The sequence below is a fragment of the Dinoponera quadriceps genome, unplaced genomic scaffold, assembly GCF_001313825.1.
Source record: "Dinoponera quadriceps isolate SergipeBrazil2010 unplaced genomic scaffold, ASM131382v1 scaffold566, whole genome shotgun sequence".
NCBI classification, from domain to species: Eukaryota; Metazoa; Arthropoda; class Insecta; order Hymenoptera; family Formicidae; genus Dinoponera; species Dinoponera quadriceps.
In genome coordinates, this window is record NW_014555972.1 from 2,399,269 (window position 1) to 2,423,040 (window position 23,772).

Sequence of the window (23,772 nt, forward strand, 5' to 3'; positions counted from 1 at the left end):
CGTAGCATGACATACAATGAACTTCTTAATAAATCTTTAGTAATAACTAAGCCAGAACTCACTAGTCCTATTAATCACATAAATTCACATGGTGTCTCAACGTTCTCTTACAGCGAATCAATGATAATGTTTCTGATTAAATCGGTACAATATATTTCACCGATATATCACTAAGTACACTGACAGAAAAATATATAATATTTAGAACTATAATGAAATATTTAAAATATTGTAGTCAAGAAAACTATAAATATGGATTATAATTACGAAATACGAAATACGAATTTAAGAAATGTATGGCACATACGTTTTTACATATAAATGGTTGTTCCTTCCGTTATTTCATTTATTATCATTACCATGTATATCGTAAAATACGTGTCAAGAACGTTGTTAAATATAGTATTATTTGTGATTTATTACGTTTGTTAATCATATATAAAATGGTCAATTTATTATTACCATATTTGCTACTTTACTATAATTATATTCAAAATTATAATTTATAATAAAAAATTTACATGGGTTGGTCACACTATGCTTATTTCGTAATTATAATCCATATAACATTGACTATATTCTTGGCTACAATGTTTATATTTGATTGTATAGACAGTACGCGAATGCATTATAATCGTTAATTATTTAGTTGATATTGTCCTTTTAGTTTAACATATCGTTTAACACAGCTTAACATATCGTATATCATATCGTACAATATGTCATATCATATCGTATCGCATTATCACGCATTAGATATTAATAGAATTTTAGTCTAGTAAATATTAAAGCTTCGTTGAAGCTTAATGTATATTTAATTTCAATATGGTTTAACTGTTTTTTCTCGATACAGTTCGGAATATAGCTTGACGGGCCGATGAAAGAACTTCTGGGAATTAATCGAAAACAAGTTCTCTCAGTGGACCGCCGGCTGTGGCCCGAATTGCATCGAAGGAATGGTGTTAAAATCGTATCGAAATCGAGTAAACTCGAGTATATATCACAATAAAGACATGCGCAAATTCAGAGTCAAGCGAAATGGCAGACATTTTTCAAAGGGACTGCAACTTCAGCGTGGGAATGAATAAAAATTGATTGCACTACTACCAAAGCGTGCACATCACCCCGAAATTGCGTCCTTTAAACACAAGTATCGGGAAAACCCGATGAATCTGGGGTGTTTCAACTAGAATCATGCTTCAAAGCTTCTTCAAAGCGCGACAGCGTTGACGTGCGACGGAGATTGTTACCGCTGATCAAAAGTGTAACGCAAATATTCCAATAAATCCGCCCGGAAAGGATCTCGTCTATCGCTCGTCTACCTCGCCATCGGCGAATGCTGCGAATCGCGTTTTATATCGCTCGCAATATAAATATACAAAATACCGCGCAACTTATTAAACAAATCAATAATGCACGCGCGCACATACGAGCATATATATGCGCACGTGAGACATATATACGGACGAGTTTTTAGAAAGCCGAAAGTCGACAGTTTGTCGGCGCCGAACGTCGATGAGCGCGGTATAGAAACAGTGCTCTGTACGCGGTTTCAATAAACCCTCTCCTTCCTATTCCCCTTCCCGTCCCCTTTTCCCACTTTCAATAAGGCAGGTCCTTCTGACTAGGTTGGTTTTCACTGGGAAAACGGATATATATCGTTTTATATTGGCTCGCAAGGCACCCGAAGTGGCTTTCAACGTCCTGTCGAGAGGACCGCGCGACGGAAAGGAAAAGAAGAGGGTAGAGAGAGAGAGAGAGAGAGAGACTCCTTCACAAAGAATATTCCTTCTACCTGCCGCAGCGCTGGCACCGCGAATCTATTGTCTAAGCCCTGGGCGTTAAGTGTGGTTTAGTGCTGGATTAACGAGACCGTCTCGCGTCTCTCTGGACGAGAGACCTAGCTAAAGTACTACGAGACACTGTAGATCGTTTGGCACATACAACTTACAAAATACCGAGCTTTCGTAAAATTTAAGGTAAATTGGTATAAATTAAGTAAGACAGATCACTAATGCTCATCATGATTTATATATGTATCAATCACTATTTAAAAGTCAAATATAAGCTGCTTGATTAATTTAAGACGAGTTAATGATTTAAGATAAACCGATGTTACTTGTCTCACATGTTAAGTTTTTAATAATAATACTGTGTCTTAAATATGTTTAAATAGACAATTTTCGATTCATCGTAAATCCGACGATTTAAATCGATATTTTTCTAAAAAGTTTCTAGCAACTAGAATTTGTTCGCATAAAGTGTAAGAGTTCCTCGTTTGTTTTCAAGTGATGAGATATGTAAGGAATTTTGTATTAACGTGAAGTCGAATATATAACACGCGAGTAACCGTGGCAATATGCACGCACTCTCGTGCTTCTTCAATTATAACGAGTCTGTCGAAGCGTGATAGAGGCCAATTGAGCCGAGCTCGGAGGACCGGAAAGTACTCTTTCGGCTTAATCACCTAGCCATCCTCTAACCACATCACCTCTCTCTCTCTCTCTCTCTCTCTCTCTCTCTCTCTTTATCCGTGTCTACGAGTTGAAAATATCTGCACACAGACGTCTCGCAACAATAAGTGGACGGAGGAGCGTCGCTGCGTCGCCGTCTGGAGTTCAATCGCGATGAATCGATTTCGGCGGATTCAAGATCAGCATGTAAAAGCAGAACAATAAAAGTCAAGGCTTAATATATATATCTGACTGTTTTCCTTCGTAGTCAGTGGAAAATCCGCGGAAGGAGATAAAGCCAAACGAGCAAGCTAGGGAAGAAAGTAAATTCTCCGAGCTCATAGTATTAGAGAGCAATAAAATGCGAATTCAGATCGCCTGAGTGGTCGTAAGCCGGATATCGACGGTTACGTACAAACTGTTTCACATAAAAGAGACGCGCGTACGAAACCACCTTCCGTCTTGATGAGCTTGACGAAAAACTCAGTACAACAAAAAACCAAACGACATTGATAACATAATCGAGCGCGTTTGTAAACAGAAACTGCTCTGGTTTGTAAACTTCAATTTTTACAACTATTGTACGCAATAGACAATATTTTGTCCGATAAAGTTCAATACTTCACAGCTGAGAAACATAAATATCTCAATTTACCATACTTATGTCAATTTTGTTGCTTTTCCTATACTTCTTATTAATATAGTAATAAAGAAGCCCGCAACAAAAAAAGTATTGCAACTATGCGACTTATAAATGCAACGATATGCTGATTAACGAGCACAAATCGTGCGAACGTGTGAAAGAACTTGAAAACAGGCGATTGAGACTTCAGAATGCAATTTGCGAAAAGAAAAAATACTGGTAATTAACATATTCAGATGTTACTTTTGAGAACAACGATGAGGACGAAAAGTACGTAACCTACAGTAACCATTTAGTTCTGTTCTTGAATAGAATGAGTGCTTTATTCATTCGTCGGGCTAGAAAGTAAAATTCAGTGGTGCACATTGCTGAATTTGTCCCCACGCCATTCTCTATTCTCATTACTCTTATTCTCGCTGCATCATCCGCCGCGGGTGAATTCGCAAATTGCGCCTCTCGGCAAAAGTTGCCGGCGGAAGTGCGACATTACGATTGCGCACAATTAGATATCGTCTATGTCAAGCGTAGTGAAATGGAATAGTCGCCAGATTATCGCTCGATGCAAGTATAGCACGTGGGGCGATGTTTGTGCGCATTGCCTCGCTGTATATGTACATACACACAAACAATTTAATTCTTAATGTACTAATTAAGCTAATACGGCTTTGTTTAAAAACTTCTGCTTTTTAACACGTGTTTTATCTCTCCGTTATGTTTCCCCGCTAGTTCCAAATTTTGACGTTATATATCCATAAACGTTATACATTCGCAACAAATTCTGTGACAAATGACAATTAATTATATTTAAAAAATTTCTCTCTTAAATATGTGGATAGTTCTTATAACAAAATAAATAAATAGAAACAAATGGTGACAAGGTGACAAATAGAATACTAATTTGCCCTGTCTCGTAGACGGAGGAATCTTTGTGTTGCAATCGTCACATTTTTAAATTACTAATACCGCATCGAGAGAGAGAGAGAGAGAGAGAGAGAGAGAGAGAGAGAAAGAAAAAGAGAAAGAAAGAAAGAGAAACCGAGGATACAACATCTCGAACATGCGGCATTCGCCGTTAACGTCGTCCCTAGATGACAATATTCAGAATAGACATAACTGTCTGAGAGAATCCCAGAAAATCTGAGAGAATTCGAGAAGATGTTCGGTAAGGTAAATATTTAATATCGCAGTGGAGAATATACGTAATCACATAGAGAGTTTGTGCAGCTTACAACCATATTAGTGAGAGCCTCAAATTACCTTCGTTTTGTCTGCATTATTAACGAAAAGAATGAATGGGAATACGCAAATATACAGACTGTCTAGCATATCTTCCCGTTATTCTATTATGCACGAATTTTTTGACAAATTGTGTCAATAGTTTTTTTCCATAAAAAATTTATTTTTTATTTTTCCCTCTTAGTACTTTGCAAGTTACTCTTCAATTTAAGAATCGTTAAAGCACGAATCACATAATGAATATCGTCAGTATCGCCTTTGTAAAAATCTCTGCGAGGCTTCAACTTAAGAAACATTTTGACATTTCCGTCAAGGAAACATCGAATCGAATTATCGGAAAAAAAATGTACGGGAGCCAGCAAACCCTATTCATATATAGCCATTCGCACAATAGTGGCATCATAGGGAGACCATTATTCCAAAGCGCATTCACCCATTTACTGCGTAATTACTCTTGCCAATCGAATAATCGAATCCTCCCTTTTGTTCTATGCTCGGGACCGATCTGATATCCCCGCAAGCGGTATACGCGAACAAAGCTACCTTAAAGAATCAATTATGTAATTATCCGCGATCGGGATATTTTGTACAATGTCCGATAAAAGGACACTACGCATCTCCGTGTAAATATCGGAAAATGATTGACGAACGTCGGATATTCAACCAAAAGAAGTAAGAGAGAGAGAGAGAGAGAGAGACGGTTTTTCCTCTTACTATTCTTTGTACTTCGTACTATGGCCGATTCGAGCGAATCAGTTAAATATCTCATTATTAAATCTTTCCGAATAATGCCGGAACGGCTAGAGCAACGCTACATACTTATGCAAATATTCATGGAGTGTAATTAGTAAATATCGAGCACTCACCCACTTAAAGAAGAATTTAAAAGAACAATTTACACTCTCAAGTCTCCCCTGCCCCTTTTTCTATTTCATTTTCTATCTCTCTCTTTCTCTATTTTATTATCTCGCGTAATAACCGATTGAGATGATGCGATTAAATACCTTGCTTCGGCGTTAAAACCCTTTAAGTTATCTACAAACTGTCGGGCGGCACAGCGAATCCGTTCGAGTTACGGCTAAAATGTTTTATGGTAATAATGCGGAATAATTCCTAATTAAATCGCGCTTTTCCTCGCCGTCAAATAAATCCGAGCTTAATACGTCTGCGAGTGATACAAAGCAACCGTTTCATCGATGAACGACGACGAGTCGAGTGCGGGAAACGCGTTACGTCGCATTACGCCGATTGAATCGAACGAGAATTAACAGGCAGGACAAAATCGCCAATCGGGCCCTTTAAGCCACTTCCGACTGAAGTTCGCACGGCTGAGGCCTTTTCCGTGCCTCCGCTATCTTTCTTCCGCGCTGAATGATTTCCCAGCACGATTTTACAGCTCGCTCCGGTTGCGCGCGCGGGGCGGAATCCCCCAGGAAACCGGGCCACGTGGCCGTCTAACGCCTGCAAATGCAATTCGTACGGGGTATTGGCCACCCCTCGATACTTTGCTACACCCGACCCAGCGTTAAAAGCGATTGTTCTTGGATCAAAAATATGTCCAGAACCTTGGCCCATGTTGATGACGTTAGACTTCTAGAACGATCTTCATCTCCTTTATATTTATTAATACCACAATACTACGCTGCAAATCTAAGTATGTAGCAGGTACGCTCTTATGTATACAAAATTACACATTTATGCGTGTGATTTTATTTCCCGTATGAAAATTGCATATTATGCCGCGTAAGAAAATAATTTACTCATTTAACCGTATAATTGACCACGTTTCATTGTGTACAGTACGATATATAGCATAAAGTATGCAACAAAATTTGCACAATTGATATACTTAACACCTTTCACACAGCTTTCTCTTTCCGAAAGCTATAACCATCCATGTTACCGCGGGTCAAAACTAAAGATAGCGTTCACTCAAAATCCGCAAATCAATGAATCCAATTTGCTGGAAAATATGATCTATAACGGGTGAAACGAGTCATTCCGTGCGTTATTAATTACACGCATAAGTAGCGAAGGCCTCTTAAGTTCAGGCCGTACATAATATGCATCGAGATGTATTATCAAGTACCGAGATAGGATATAATTGGATCGGCGATACACTTCCAATTATCTGTCCAGATAATCACTGATATCGTATCCTAGCGAAAGCCGAGCTTCTGTCAGCATGTCAGTCACGTGGTAATTTGCATGCACGTATGTGTACGCGTATATGTGTATGTTTGCGCGCGCGCGAGCGAGCGCGGAGTCTCATTAACCAACTTTTCTCACTGCGTCTCTACTCTTCGTCAGCGTCCACTCCCTTCCCCTTCGCGCAGGTACGAACCTATCACCGGCCATGCGGCTAGCTTTTAATCATTAAGATCATTAACTAAGCGGAAGGGAGCTCGTATGGCGGACATGTGCGTTTAATTACGTCCAAGTGCACTTTAACATCCGTACGTCTATCTCGCGCGAACGTCGACATCTTGTCGATTCATCGTCGAATTCGTGGAGATCCCGTTGGAAAAGAGAAGGAAGGGGAGAGATGGAGGGGGAGGGGAAAGAGTGACCGTACGTTCGGACGGAAAATTCATTCGTTGGGCGCGGTGACGTTAAAAATGCAATAGTGCCACATAGCGGAGGGATGTGCTTCTGCGTATTAATAGTCGATATTTACAAGCCGCGACTACATCGATTTCGGCTTGCGCGGCTGCCCGCCTATCTGCGTAAATAATCAGGCTAACCACGTAGAACGATGTTTTATTCATCAACCGGTGAGCGCACGCCCCCGGCAGGATGCGAAATTTTTAATTTGCCGTGAAATCTGGCCGTCGACCGGAAGTAACCGTGTCGACCGCCTCGTCGACGGTCAATATTCGCCGGAGATCGCGCATGCTTGTTCCGTAGACACTTTTCGAAATTCGCCATAAATTCTCGACGGTGTAATTACGCGATTGCCCGACGGGGCCGTAACAGCGTTATGTGTCTAACGCAAGATGGTCCTGTCACGTGCGCGAATCCAGGCTCCTACGATAGACTGTGAACGGGAACGAACTAACGCAATGTGAAGGATCGATAACTACGTGTTGTTCGCGTTCTTGTCTCTTACGTCGTTCATATTTTCTCTTTCAAACGTTGTTTTTTGTTGAAGTATGTTAGTAATTTCTCGACAAGTTAGTTTAAGTTCCTAACGTCGTAATAGATGTGACGTTAATGATATGAAAAGTTTCAAAAAATTGAACATCGTTGTTACTCGCCCCTTTTCTTACAGGGTGTTTATTTGAGGCTTGGATATTTAGATAAGATAATAAGATTATAATATTAAAATTGTATAAGCGTAATATTATATCTTTCATTTATTCTGTGTAATGTGAGGGACGTAAGATTTATATATTCATCAAGTATATATTAATTTTCTATCACAAAATTATTTCTTTTCTTGGAGTATATAAATATTACAGTTTTCTCAATTCTAACATGCAACATAATTATCGAATTATCCAATATCAAATATGTTAAGTAAATTGTGACAAATAATGAAAGTTTTCAAATTTGAGGCAAAATATTCCAAGTTCCATAGAGGAACAAAGTTCCAACTTTAAACGCTTCAGAAGACAAGACAAACGTCGTTTATAGATCGTTTTTGAATGAGTAGCTTTGCATTCATCGAACCCGCGCACGGCGGGATCATAAACGAAATTGAAATACGTGCGGATAGCGCGGATTGCGAAGAGCGTTACAGTTACGAACTTAAGTCCGTCTTCCGCGTCTGCACGTGACAAGGGTTTTCACGGTGTGATAAACACGGGTCTCGCCGGAGCACCGAGCACACTCGCTTACGTAACAAATCGGGTTCGATCGAAGTGGCGCATCCCCTTGCCTGGTGGAGATGCTCTGCTCTTCTCTCTCTCTCCCCTGCCTCCCCCTCTTTCTCTTTCTTTTTCCCGTACATATACGCGCACAAAACATTTTCAGCCACGTGACCAATTTTGCGTCAGAATAGTGACTCGTGCCTACTCCGTACGTAGCCAGGGGTCTAACAAAAGTAAAAAGTGTTTTGTTAAGCGACAGGAATCCATCGTAATTAACGAACTAGAAAGAGAGAGAGAGAGAGAGAGAGAGAACAAGAAGAAGAACGCGAGCACCAATCAGTGACAGAGGGAGAGCTGGGTAGCAAAAGATGAAACGACGTAAACGCGGAATTCGGAAATTAATATCGCAGATTGATAAATTAATCCTGTGAGATTTGCATCGAACACGTCGATTTTGATAGCGAGCTTTAACGCCAGAATTTCGCGATTGCGCGGCTAATATTTTATTTATCTGGAGCCGATGATCGATATATTTTACACTGTACGTCCGCATAAAAGCCCAATTAAGGGGATCGTTTTAATCGACAATATGGCAATAATAAAAGTGCAGATAACCGAGGCGGCATGAATTTTTGCGTAGGCGCGTACATCGTGAGAACATAAATTCAAACCCGGCGGGCACGCAAATTGTGCGAATACATATCGGCAAAACAGAAATGAAAGTAATAGTTCGACAAGTGTTAATAACATATTTCCCGCCGTGCCATTTCACTTCGCTTCATTAAGCTTTGTTCTAGTTCGACGAATGGCGAACAATTAAAACTTTTTCAATGAGCGAAATGCCGAGTCGCGGATCCGGAAAATTTCTTTTGTTCGTTAACAACTAAGCATTCACACATTCAACCGAGGACGAAAGAGCAAAAAAAGTGTATTAATTATATTATTAAGTGCTTCAAAAATGCAATCTATATTTACATTCGCGCTTTCAGCGTAAAACGCGTTCGCGGCGAGGCGCGAATTTGATCGGCTAATTAATTCCATTCCCCGCTACTTTCTACCAACGCGGATTGAACATTGCAAAATTGCGCGGCGGTTTTTCTTCCTATCGAACTTGGAATATCGGCGATGATAACGAGCGACGGACGGAAGAAAATGGACGAGGAGTAGCGGAGATTGCGCCATGACTCAGCGAAGGAGGACCTATCGACCTGACTAATGATTCCCTTATCGTTCGCAACAGTTCGTTGCAGTTTGCCGTTGCGCGTTGCGCCAAGTGATCCAGACGCATAACTTCCGTTCGCCCGTCAGACCACAGGCGACCGGAGGTGCAGGGAAGTGCTGTGTATAACGGCCGCATATGTCGGCATCGATCAACCGCGGCTAACTTTCCGCATTATTCGCGTTAACGGACTGCCCGCGATGGACTGTTATTGTTTCCCTTCCTTCCCGGTTCGGCTTGTACCTCGTTCCTCTGTTTCGTCCCGACGTCATCGCACCCGACATACCAACCGGTCCGCCGCGGCGAAGATCAATCGGCAACCGGGATTCGGAAGGATCGCTAATAGCCACCAACGTGATAAATCGAAAATCCCCCTTCCCCGCATCGCTCTCTCTCTCTCTCTCTCTCGCTCTGTCTTTCTCGTTAACGGGAATAAAGACGTTCGCGGTTACCTTGATAAAGTTAAACGAGCTTCGCGAAAATTACCAGCTCGGGAGGACTATATTTACTGCTAACACCTCGCTATCTACGCGCCGAGCCCGGCTTCTTCGCGCACTACCGCCTACAGCGAGCAGTCCCATTAATCGAGCAACATTAATCCCATTGACACCCAATGCGCTCGCGAGCCGACCTATCTACTCGGTGAAGAATCGCCGGTACAGCTTCATTGGCGGGCATCAGGTGGAGAGTGGCTGGCGCGTCTCTTAAAGAACCGAGAGAGGTCAACCACCTCCATTCGTCAATGCCGAAGTGGTGTCCCGAATAGGAGAGGAAAAGAGAGAAACGAGAAAGTGGGGAGGGGGAGGGGGAATTGTTGCTATCGGTTTTCCCACGAACGCGGATGATTCCCGGCGTAATGGTGACTTAAAGACATCCCCGCGGCGACGTTACGCGCCGCCTGCAAAATACACGGCCGAGCGAGCCAGCAACCGCTGAATTGGACGAGTGCAGCGTGTGCGCGCGCGAAGAAGAATATCCAAAAAGAAAAGATGAGGAAGGAGAAAATTGAGAACGACAGAGAGAGAGAGAGAGAGAGAGAGCGAGAGAGACCAAGGATAACCAAGAGAAAGAGGGAAAGAGACCAAAAGAGAAAGGGAGGGAGGGGGAGGGAAGGAGCGCGCGTGAGAGAGAAAGAGAGCTGGCCGCCTCAAAGGAAGCCTAAGAACATGACGCCGGGTCTCGACCGAGCGATGAACGGCTCGTAGACCCCGGCACTCGGCCCATCGTCGAGAGGTCCATAATGCACGTAACACCCTCTTCAGAGTTCCTTATTCACGCGCGGCCTCGTGAAAGCTCGTAATGTCCACGACCGGGCGAGAAGCAACGCGTCCGCGAACACGGAGCGTCCGGTCTCTCTTTCTCTTTATCTCTCTCTCTCTCTCTTTTAGCTTACCGTTCTCTCTTTCTCTCTGTTGCGCGCCTATAATTACGAGACGTTAATTACGCGATGAATACGCGCGCGCCGCAGGAGAGACGCGTCTCTCGAGAACCATGAGCTTTCAAGGGTAATACGACGGGCATTCCGAATGCCAGATGTTGCGGGTTCGACTTAACGCGCGTACGATTCGCCAATCAGAATATGTCTCTCTTAATCGGATTGAGGAAGGGCAGTTGGTTCGCGCTATTTTTGCAAACAGTGAATCTAAACTTTATAATTCCAAAATATTCTAGATATACGGAATGGATTGCTTTCCTCTCCAATCGTAGAATTTTGTATGCTTTCGCTACGAGTTATAGAGTTGATACTATTGTAGTCAGAACATTTATTTGAAGAAAAACATCGGATTTATATATAGACTCAGATGCAACGTACGTTTAAGAATATAGTTACTCCCTCTGCGATATTTTTGTTCTATAAATTACACTATTTCGTAATTTAGTAATGCACTAATTTAAAGTTCAATCTAGGCTTCCTATGCATATATTTCCTCTTTTCCTCACGTGTTTTAAAACAAGAACATTGATACGACACGCGAATATTTAGTTGCAGAAACTTCTATAAAGTCAGACATCGCGGAAAGAACTACTTAAAGCCTTTTCATTAAACATGCAAACTCGGAATGCATATAAAAACTCTTCCAATACGGTCGTTTCTCAAATATAAAGCCTCGATTGACTACAGGCATAGAACCTCCGCCTAAACACAGACTTATTAAAGCGAGAGATTTTCATGAAAACGTTCTTATTCAGTCGGCGGTTCATTTATCACGCTCCTGACAAACGTAGAATAAAAAGGAATCGCAGGATTCTTCCTAGCCTCCAAACTGGGAACGGTAATCTGCATGAACGATTGAACGGATTTGCTTCCCTCAACTCTTTCCTTCGAGTTTTCCGTCGATTTTTATCTTTTATTATTGTGCTTCTCTCCGTGAGAAAATCAATACGATTTTAGTAAACATCTCAAAAGAACAGCATGATTTCTCTTGCGATTTATCAACTCGGATCGTTCGAAGTATCAAAAACTTGATCGTAAGAAAGATTTCTATAATTAAATAATAAATACAGACTCATGGACTTTGAAAACCTAAACTTGAGAAGTCACCTTTAAAGTTGAATTAAAAAATATACTTTGTAATCCGTCTCTTGCATTGTATTTACAATGTATAAAATTCTACAGATTCACGCGCGATGCCTGTCGTCTGACAACGATCCAACGTGTTTGACATAATGCGCATTAATCGCGTTGAGTCGTAGCCGGGGATTAATCAGCAAGACGGAGCAACGAGAGGTTTTTGCTGGCCAGATGTACCAGATGTTAATACAATATCGAGAGACGCGAGAGAGATCGACGTACTCCAACCAGAGAAATACCTCTTCGGTTCCGCCGGTCTCAGTTGGATTTCCACCTCTTCTCGCGACACAATACCCACCCTCTGGAATTTCTCTCGACGACGCTCGATCGAACGCCACCCGATATTCCGTGACACTGCCTACGCCTACAGGTAGCTATAGGCATCGCCATTTCCACCGGGCATGTATGTGGTACAACGCGGCGCGTGCAATATAGCGAATATACGTATCCTCGGTAACGCAAGGATCGCAATAGAGAAGCATAGAAACGAGTGTTTAAGAAACAGGCCGGGACGTAAAAGGCGCATAAAAGATGACAAATGCAAGCCGCGAAGTGAAATACGGGCGGGATTGCCGGCGTGTAACTGTGCACTTATCGCCATAAGGCCACGGATTTTGTCGCGACCGGCCGATATCGCTGGCGGCAGATTAATTTAATGGCGCGAGGCGGCCTCCCGCGGTCCGGTAATTACCGTCGTCGTCGGGCGTAGTCGTTCGCTCTCGCGGGATTTCGAAACTCGGCTGATAATCGCCACCCGGCCCGGATAATATATGGCGGAATGCCGAAAATCGTGGATATCCTCTCGGAGGAGAGCACCCACCGTGTATACCTCTCCTCTTTCGTGCTGTCGCTTAAAAACTTACTGGGAGAGACGTGCGCGGGTAACGGCCGGGCGGTAGCATGTAAAACGCCAATTTCATTTGAACCACGCTAATTTCGCGTTACCAATTAGCCGCTGACTGAACGTACGCAATGCGTATATCACGGCGCACAGAGTCAGCTGAAAATGCACATAGGGACGGTGGATGTCGATGGCGAGCGAAATTTTTCATTTGCAAATAACTGCGGCGAGTTAAATCTATTGTAGCGGATGTATTATAACGATTCGTGGCAACTTTTCAATAAATATATGCGCCTGTAAGTGTGTGTGTGTATGTGTGTGACTTACGAATATATTACTAAATAGATAAATATATGAATAAATAGGATAACGGATCTACTATTTAGGACAGTCAAAGTATATGATAATTTTAGTCGCGACTAGCAACTTTAGTAACGAGCATCGGTGATCGAAAGGATCACATGTGTAATGAAAACGACCAGAGCCATTGATTAAACAATGAGACAAGAAAAAAGATTGGAATAAAACGGAAAAATGTCTTAATTGCGATCGCGGCCGAATTCGATCGCACGCCCTTGATTTTGCAATGAGCGGCCCTCGGCCGCGAAATTACGGAGGAAACATGGTTTATTGGCCCGCTCGGCAATTAAATTGCAGTTTATATTGAGCCAGTCTGGGAAATCCATGAAGGGTCGTTGCCGGGAGAGAGAGAGAGAGAGAGAGAGAGAGAGAGAGAGAGCACAGAACGACGCGAGAGGGTGACCGGGCAAACCTCCGCAAACGCGACGGACGACCCATCGTTTGCAATTAAATCAAACTAAATTACGCGCAGGAAAATGAATAATTATCGGAGATACAAGAGACACAGTGTAGCCCGAGGCGAATGCATGTCGTCGAAGTCTTCGTGATGACTTCCTGCGAATCGACTCGCTAAATTGAATATCCAACTGCAGATCAGGTGAATGCACTTTCTCAAGTGTTGCGCGACAATCTCAAAATTTTTCGATAACGATGTTTTATACAGTAATACCTCCACGTAAAAGGAAGAGTGTTATAATTTCTAAATTGACATTTTGAAAGGTTGAATGTAGAAGAGACTCGAAATTACAAAATTTCTGTTTACTTATTTTTCTCGGTGATAGAAATGTACACCGACATGTTATGGATGGATACTTCTTTCCTGAATGGGTTTTGTATTAATTGCATATGTGTCGGTATCGTTAATTATTACAAAATTATCTCTCCCGATAACAGTGGCGAATCTGTCCGATTACGTTATCGGAGATACGCTTGAATTTCTCTAGAAAACAGATATCTTCCGGACGCGTCTGAATCATGGGGTGAGTATTGGAAACTGAACACTGAATGGTGAATAACTCATTTATTGAAAAGAAAAAAAGTCGACCCATCCGGTTCTCGCATCCGGCCATTCCATTATGATCCGTTCGTTTATTATTCGTTGCTCGTTTCGGCGTGGGTCAGTGCGTTATGCGGCGTATTAACGCATGTGTAATATGATTCGAGTTATTTCGCCCGTCGGCCGACCGAAATCCGGATTGACCGTACGTAGGGCGGGCGCGACGGATATAATTAGAACGTGTAAAAAAATATACGCATTGGTAAACCGATAATATGACGGATAGTGCACTGCCGACATGCCACGTATACTCTCCGATGATCCATCGATATTTGACTTCTCTTCATGGAAGTGCGAAAATACAGCGCCGTCCATAAGTTACCAAATATGCCAGGAAAAGAACTGTTAAGCCATTTTACCGTACCTACAGTTTTTCAACGTCAATGATCAAAACACGATAGTTTTTAAAGTCATAAAATATAGAAGAAAACTGTTCCATTAATTTCCGTTTATTTAATAGATATATTCTTTTTATATTTTTCTGGACTTTTGTTTTAGGAACAGATGTTATAAACTACAAAAGTGCTGTCAAAAATGTCAAATATTGTAATTCTAAAAATAACGGGATTAATTGATCCATAAACGATTGGAATCGTATAGATTTTTCACTTTTTAGATAATTTTTCGTTTCCTCCTTTTACTTATCCATAATTCCAAATTTATGGATATGGAGCGGTGCATGTTGTAAAATATAACTGAAACCGAAGTAACATTATCCGAATGTGATATGTTACTAAAAATTGTGGTAATGATGCGAGACACAAGTGTGAATGCATTTTGGACATGTATAGAACAATGGTGTTTTACATTTTCGGAAAAATATTACCTGCTAGGTAAACAAACGTCGTGATACCATTTTGTTTGTAGTAACAGTATCGTCGAACGATGACTCATTGTCGAATCAGCAACGAAACAAATTTGCGTATAATAAAGTCGATTTCAAAATATCAACATTGAAATCGCCGCAATCAAAATATGTTCTCAAGTAAAAGCAACATTGCACAATCGAAAATTCGTAAACGTATGAATCGTCTGTAAGAGAATTTTATACGACACAAAGAGAAACAAAAAACAGAATCAAATATCGCACTCGGAGGATGTCTCCTCGCAAAGATGCATTAAGAGATCAAAAGGATTAAGACGCGGAGATGAGGTCATACGGAGAGCAAAACGCGGAGAAACCTACGTACTCGCGTCCAGAGTCCGAAATTTTACGAGCGTCCGTGAACCCGATGCGAGTCGGAATAGGTCGCGAAATACACCAGACGCGAAACAAGCCGGACAGCTGTCGGGACGAACGTGCAACGAGATCATAGGTCGACAAAAATTTCTGGCAAAGTAATCATTCGCTGAAAACCGGAGGATCTTGATTCGAATGTACGGTTTAGAACAGTCCATGAATGTCACGGGAAACATTTGAAAGATAGGAAGATACTCATTTATTTTCCGTTTTTCACAGGAAAAAATGGTTTAGAACGTTTCCAACGTTAACTTTAATTACGAAACTTTCTGAACACTGAATTGTCATTTCCTTCGAGAGGAAGTCTCGGGTTTATTCTAAACTCGTAATATTTAACGTTTCATTTTTCGGTTGAATAATTAAATCCCGAATTAAAATTAAGGTAAAGTAAAACCGCGCATAGATAATTCTACCGAAATTCGTATCTGGCTTAGTCAACCATTGGCAACCAATTCCACGAGCTAAAGTCAATAGGTAATATTGCCTGTTTAGAACGAGCCAGCCGGCCGTGGAGAATGCTCCTCGTTCAAAATGAAATGCCACACCGTCACCCCCCTTTACGCATTTCCGGTTCTCTTCCGTTCTTCGTCTCCGCGCGCATTTGTATTCAGCAAATTTTGTACTGTTAATTATTGCTAAATATATGAATGGTGTCGTGAAGTAACAAGGTTTTGGTACACACCCGCACCCCCAATAAAATCGATATGCGAGAGAGAATGGAAAAATCGTACTCTGTTATCATTTACGTGTTTGATCGAAAGATAATTTACTTGACCAACTGTTCAATAAATTGGTATTTTACGCGAATCTGCTATTGCAACGTTAGAAAAATGTTGCTGTGAATTTTGCCGGCGCGAGTTTATATTTTTACCATCTCGAGTAAATCAACGACTAATCTATTCGGTGAAATAAGAATTTTACGAGAGAACCACTTTTTTTTTATCACCATAAACTTATCTTCGAGAATTCACAGTTTCCCAAAATTCTCTTAAAAAATTTCTATTCTCTTGCTAAGTATAATAAAGACATTCTTTTATATACCCCTTCCTCCCCCTCTAGTCTGTTTATCTAGATGAAAGCTTACGTATACACGTTATTTTACGACTCCGCGCAAGGCTCACTTTTTACGAAATGCATCGTCCAAAGCCTCCGCGGTTCTTACGGCACGAAATATTACTTAAGTGCACGACCGGCTTAAGTAACATATTGCATTTTTCAAAGGTACACCGCCTGGCCTGGTTTACCGGGCGTAGGCGCGTTCTTTAAAGGCGGCCGTTGTTAACGGAGCTAAACATTAGTTCAGCTCGGTGTTAGGCGCTCAATCGGAAAATTCTTCGGCGAGATGGAAAGCCGTGAAGAGGGCATCCTCTGTTTCTCGTCGCCTCATTTCGGAGCGCCTCTCACCGCATCTCGGCCTCCTCCGCGACGGATGGGACTTCTTCGAGGACAAGTGATTCGTCTCTGCTCTTTCTTGCGCCTCTCTCTCTCTGTTCGTCCCACCCGACACTCGCGACAGTCTCGCTTTCAACACAGTCTCGGACTCTAAACGAGGACCGCGAAAATGGAAAGACAGAGAGTGAGGGGGGGGGAGCGCTGGAATTAGAGTAGGACCTCCCCTAGATCTGAAGAGCTCGGTTCAGCGCACTCATCAGCGATGCGACCTCTCCAATTTTCTCCGGCTCTCCTCCAACGCCGTGATTTCGTCCTGCCGCCACACCCCGCCCCTTTCTCACCATCCTCATCACCTCCACGTTCGTTCGTTTCCTATCCTTTGACTATCGATTGCCGGCACGCTAAGTTACGCTGCTCCGAATGTGCGCCACGATAAAGTAACTAATTGCCAGTATGCTCCGCGGTTGCTGGTAGTTTCGAACGTGCCCGCAATAAGCTACCTTGCAATATATAGATAGCGGTAACTTACGTCGCGCCGAATATTGCTCGCGATAAGGCGCCGGATGTGCATTGTGCTAAGTTGTATTAGTGCAAATATACTTTGTGTGCTGCGTCTCCGCGAATCCACCGAGGGAGGCGAAACGGCGCGCGTTTCTAATATGATTTAGGATAAACTACGACAAGCTGTCTCGAATGCCGCTCGTGATTGGATAGAATTTCACGCGTATTGCACATTGTCGTTCCGCTTCAACACAGGGTGGACCAGTAAATCGTGGTGAACAACCGAGGAAGAGATGATTCCTCTTGAAAAAAGAAAAATCGAAAATTCAATAGGATAGTTAGTCAAGTAAATTTAACTAAGACGTCGCCGATACAGAACGTGTGTCACTCATGTGTGGTCAGAAACATCAATGCAAGAAGCATATCCGTATATTCTCGATTAGTATAGCCTGCCATCATGACAAGTTGAAACTGATAGGTGAAACCGAAAGATAGTAAGGCAACAGATTAGAACCATTATATTACAAGCATGTCAAATATACTGTATACAAACAATCGAGATCTGTTCAATGTTAATGTTAAATGCTAATGTATACTCGTCTAAACTTTAAACGTCGATTTTCTTGAAAACAAAGACTCGTATAATGTTTATTCCACATTTTCGGTTTATTTTTTAACAAAATATCTTCTGTATCCCCCTTTCTGGTTGTACTGCAATTATTGGGCTACCCTGTATAATCCCCGAGAAGGTACACTATGTAGAGTGTTTCGTGTAACACATGGGCGATGAATATACCCCGTGGCATGTTGTCTTACATTCAATACATTCTGCCCGAAGTTACGCTGCAACAAGCGTGTACTTCGTAATGATAAACCAACCTGACCCAGATATATTTTGGAATAAAGTTGCGATAGCTTACCGCTGGGTCTTGCGGTTGAACATAGTTTCGTATACATTCTTCCCTGTGGGCTATCTTGCCCCGGCATAATCTTCCGCATAAGTTATCTCATGGAGAATACTCCTTATATAACAAGACACCCCCCCAGCGAAGAATATTGGTGGTGAATATTATATTTCGCATGCACTTTACGATGAACTGTTTTTCCCGCGCCGTATTTCGCGTTATACGCCGTCTTGTTCGAAACAGCGAGAGAGCATTTACGAGAACAACATACTACTCCCGCGTGGTTCTCTCAAAAATAATTTTCACAATTGTTTTCCTTCGTAAAATATGTTTTGAATAGTTTCGAATTTCACCGATGGAGCTTTAAACGAAAAAAAAAAAAAACACGACGGAATCGCCGACGGTGCAAATATAATAGTTGCCGCGATCAACGGCCGGATATAATTTGCAAAAAATTGCCACTCTCCCAAATAAATGTTGTAACCATCCCTATCTCTCGCTCGAGTGTATTCGGAGTGCTGTATATCATCTCGCTTGCACGAATACAAGCCACGCGCGGTAAGCAACCTCGCTTCGTACACTTCGCATACATCACGAACACGATCGGCGGAGCGGAAATGGAAGTGCAATTAATAGAACGGTTGGAAATATTCCGTTGATATGAATTCCTCGTTATATCGCGCATTAATTCTTGTCGCTCCTCCTCCTCCCTCCCTCTAGCCTCCTACCCTGCTCGTCCTCCGGAGAAGAGAGACGACAGAAGGCGGAGGAAGGAGGAAAGGAAAGCGAGACATCACGAGGACGGAGCGGTTGCACTCCACCGATGCACTCGTAGCGAGTGACTGCGCTCTCCAAGATGTTGACGTTTAAGCGCCTACTTGAAGAGGTCGTCTTCTTCAACGGAATCGTGTCGCGTTCTCCAACCTTTCACGGAAGCTGCGCCAGACTAACGATCTTTTCGTCGAGTAGCCGAACACTCGTGCGGTTTTTTACCTCGCGAGTGTACCGCACGCTGCGACGATACATGTTACAACGGCGCCGCGATTAGGCGCTCCAGTTCCAGTTAGACTGGAAAAATTTTTCCGCGATTTACCTCCTCGATTGTGTTCCAATTTATAATGTTAAATGATATTTCCATTAATACACCGCGATGTTAATTAAACGATGTTTAATGTCACGCAGAGTGAGCGCTTTGATCTCCGAATTTAAATACTTTTACAAACGAATGTGACTTTAAATTTTTTTCTGTATAAAATACGCACGCAATTTCCATATACACACATACACACGTGTAATTTCCTTTTTTTTTTTTTTAATTGATATTACATTTTCCGTACGTAGTAATTTTTTTTTTTTTTAATAAAAGCCTTTATATTTGTGCTTATACATACGTAATTTATTATTAATGCGTCGCGATACATATTTGCTATTTGTACACGCGCATTATTAATATCTCTAGGAATAGTTATTTTATATTTACAGTACTTATTTACATAGCAAACGTATACAACCACGCATGAATCCACACAAATATTGCTAACCTATAATTATAGAAATTACAGCAATTTTGTATCATTGGGCAATATCGGACATGTTGAATAATCCAATAATGATTGAAGAAAAAAAAACGAATGTTACACACACGACGCCATATTGGCGTTAATGTGATTGCGAGACGGAAAAACCGGATAACGAGATAACGGATCGGATTGTGTTACGTAATATAAAACTAAGCGACGTTTTATCGAATTTCATCGAAAAATATCCCGTTTCCTGAATATAATGTAATTACAGCGAACATTACTTCGCTCCATTACACGAATGCATTGATCGAACTTTCCAGATTGTTGAAAAAAATTACCAGTGTCGGTAACCTTTCTCTCTCTCTCTCTCTCTCTCTCATGTCGTTTAAACGTATGTTGAACATAACCTCCTAGTGACGCGGAAAGAAATCAGAATCAGGGGGAGGAGAAACGGGCGTCGATTCCGTCGTGTTCCTCGCACGCGTGAAAATCGTGTAACACAGTTTCCCAAGGACTCACCTGAACTCGCCGACCGGGCGTCGTTGCGAAAGTGCAGCTCGTCAATGACGTTGTCCCTTGCTCGGCGCCTCACGACCGACCGTTAGATCAGCCGTCTTCCGCGACGCCCTCGTCCTGTGCGGGGATCCCATCGCCGGGGATTCTCCGGACGGCAGCTGAATCACATCAACCGGTGAGACACACTCGCGTAGAGCGGATTCGCGGTTCTCGCGAAATCGCCGCGCGCGCGTCCGAACACGCCGGCGGGAATTCGAATCCAACGGGACGGAAGAGCGGCGGCCGAGAGCGCCACTCACTTGGCGCGGCACGGCGGCGGCGCGCGGGATCGTTCCATACTGAATCCGTACTTTTGCACACCGCGCGTGAAAACGAGGATACGAACGAACGAGCGCACAGAGGCACGCCGAGCGTATTGTTGTGACGTTTGACCGTCACAGCGCGTGGCGCTTTGTTCCCGTTGTCCTCTATCGGCGGGGAAAAAGCGGACACGGGGAAAAACACGCCGTTGTTGGACCTCGTTGGTCTGGACACGGTCTAATTGCACGCCGAGAGCGCGATCGAATGGCGCGCACGCTTGGTCGTACGACGAATTCGGCCGACCAACGCGAAAGGCGCACGCGATCTCGCAGCGGGGGAGAAGCGGGGACGGGCGAAGGGAGGAATTCGTCCGCGAATTCTCAACTTCGTCGTGTGCGCCGAGCTCCGAGACGCTCGTTTCACCGAACAACCGGACGGACACGACTTATTCCCCTAACGCACCAACAGTCGCGGCAACTTCGCGAAACTGAATCGCGTGACAGTCACGTGACGCGGTGAATATACGGCGATTTCGAACGCGTCGGCAACGTCGAGATCGCGAAGCCGTCGAGCGACGTCCGTCAAGGTCGTGGCGCAACCGCGAGTCCCGAACGCGCAGTGGCCCGCGCGTTGATGATCGCGCCGTTGATTTCGCGGGCTCCTCCACCTCCTTCTCTCCCTCACGCCGGCGGAAGAGCACGAAAAGCACACAAGATGCGCGCGTCCCGGCGGCTGCGCGTGCACTGCCCGTACTCCGTTCGGATGCTCCCTCCCCCCCCCCCCACCCTATCGGCGGCTGGCCGGCCGCCCACCCGCNNCGGCGGCTGGCCGGCCGCCCACCCGCCGCGAAAGCGAGCGCGTACGGGACCCCATGCTCCGTCTCTCGTTCGCCTTCTCCTCTCCGCACTATTTATCCACCGCTCGTTGTCTGACTTACGCATGGCCACGTCTCGTCTTCGTTTTCCCTAGCTTACACCATCGCTCCCCTCTTCCCCGAGCTTTACCGAGCGGACGAGTCCACCATGTGCGCGTGTCCCCGCAATACGACTCGGCCGACCCTTTCGCGACACTGAACAAACAACGTCAACGCAAGATCGGACGGATATTTTCGATAGATCGTTCCGTTTTGTCTCCGATATGCCGTGCGAAGTACGGACTTCTGTGTATTACTAGACTACTAATTCCCTTGTACACTGTCAAAAAATAAATACATTTCTTTTCTTTTTATTCAACCTGTTTGTTTTAAAAAATCGCCGATTTCTTCTTTAAAATTTTGACGTAAATATGTGATATTTCATGTTGCATTATTTCTAAATTATAATTTAGAAATCTCGCTAACTGAGTGACACATGAAGTCTCCGAGTGGCTGTATAGGTTCCTTAGCTAAGTATTGGGGGGAAAGGAGAAAAAAGATAAATACATGCGAGCGGAAACTCCGAATTACAAAGCGTTAATTTCACGCCGGTGCACAGGTATCGCGTATGGTCAGTCACAGGACGACTTGTTTAGATGAGTTTCGCAACCCGTCTCGTGTCCAATAGGAAAACGTATCTCCTGAGAATTACTAAAAAACAAATTCTCTTATTGGACGCGGGATGCGTCCCGAAGCTTATAGAAAAAAAAAGTGTTGCAATCGCCCTGTGACTGATTGTACACGATGCGAAACACTGGCCACGATTTCGAGTCCATGAACGGCTACTTATCGTCGCGTGTCGCAATTTGCATTTGCAATGCAATGGTACATCTGTTCTTCGCGATGCTGAATAACACGTGACATAACACGATTGAGACATGCAGATAATTGGCTTACAAATAGTTTCGATTCTGACGTTAAGTGAGGTTGTGAATATCAACCGTGCGGATAATCACGATGTATTAATTAACACGACGAAAGCTCCGTCGGTCAATTTAATATCTTCGGACGTTGTTTATACGTAAAATTTACCTCAAGGGAAAACGTATGGAAAATGTTTAACAATATTACCAAAGATTCAAATTGGAATGAGAAATGCAAATCGGCCATGAATATCCAGACGAAAAATGAATATGTCCAGCGATTGTTGCTTATTTAAATCGAATCTCAAATTATAAGGAAATAATTGATGCTTTTGCTTAATATTTCAGAAATTCGCGTTATTTCGATCGACTCGTGCCCGGAATAAACAATGGAGCAACCGATGGAAAAACAGCGGAGACAAATCAACCGGCGCGAGTAAATTTGATCAATACATTTCTACGAATATGTGCTTATTTATTTAACGATACACTCGATGCTGTTATATATCGTTGTGAATACTTTGTAGTATTTAAAGAAAAATGTATTATTAAAATTATCACACCTATTCAGTATATTACGTTCATACTTTTGTTTGGAATTACACAAAACCTTTGCCAAAATTAAATTAAAAAGAATATCGGCATGTTCTATCGTTTTGAAATTGTACTGTCATTGGATGACATGGCGATGTAATGAGTTTGTCAGATTGGTATTGCGTTTACGCGATAATAATTTATGTAGTTCGCACGGAAAGTCTGCTTGTACGTGACCCCCAGATTTCCCGCTCGAACATCGTCGAGCTTTCTTCTCCCCCTTCTTTTTTCCCCCCTTCTCCTTCTTCTCTTATGTGCCTCGGAGCCAGACATCTCAACATGCGTCTTACGCATACATCCGCGCGGAAAAAACGTGAACCCCGTCTCGTCACGTCAACGACGTAAAGCGCGTAACGCGCTTTGTAAACGACCGAATCCCACGTAAAATAAATTCCATAATTCCACGCGTGACCCTCGTTGCAAACATCACTTATCGAACTCTCTCAGCTTGCTTTGTTTACAAACGCGGAAACTCCTTCCGCAATTTAACATCGTTATTACAAGCTTTTATATTAATAATGAAAAGGTATGGATAAATTGTTCAGAATTTATGTGAAATAAATAATAATGGAGAAATGTACTTATGCAATCGGCACAAGGTAAACATCATTTTTATAATAAATGTTTCTCAAATTTATCTGCACGAAACAGCAGAATACACAAATATGCATGTAATATAAATATTTCTTTAACGGAGGAAACCATTCTTCCCTTTCCTGAATTACGAAAATTGCTCGCGCGACACGTGGAAATAGACGTTGCTTTTCCAGCTAATATCCTGCATGAACGCGAAATTAATGAACATAAAAAATAACTCCCGAGAATTTCTATC

The 23,772-nt window shown here is 42.8% G+C and overlaps 1 protein-coding gene across 2 annotated transcripts in view; it reads right to left on the minus strand.

The window, feature by feature from the left end:
* The window catches only part of LOC106746411, a 431,128-nt gene extending 409,843 nt beyond the window's left edge, over positions 1 to 21,285 (minus strand). For both annotated transcript variants that reach the window (XR_001374598.1, XM_014623001.1), the window contains exon 1: positions 20,274 to 21,285. The gene's annotated coding sequence lies outside the window, so the exon portion shown is untranslated. The remainder of the gene's footprint in view (positions 1 to 20,273) is intronic.
* Between the last annotated feature and the right edge of the window lie 2,487 nt (positions 21,286 to 23,772).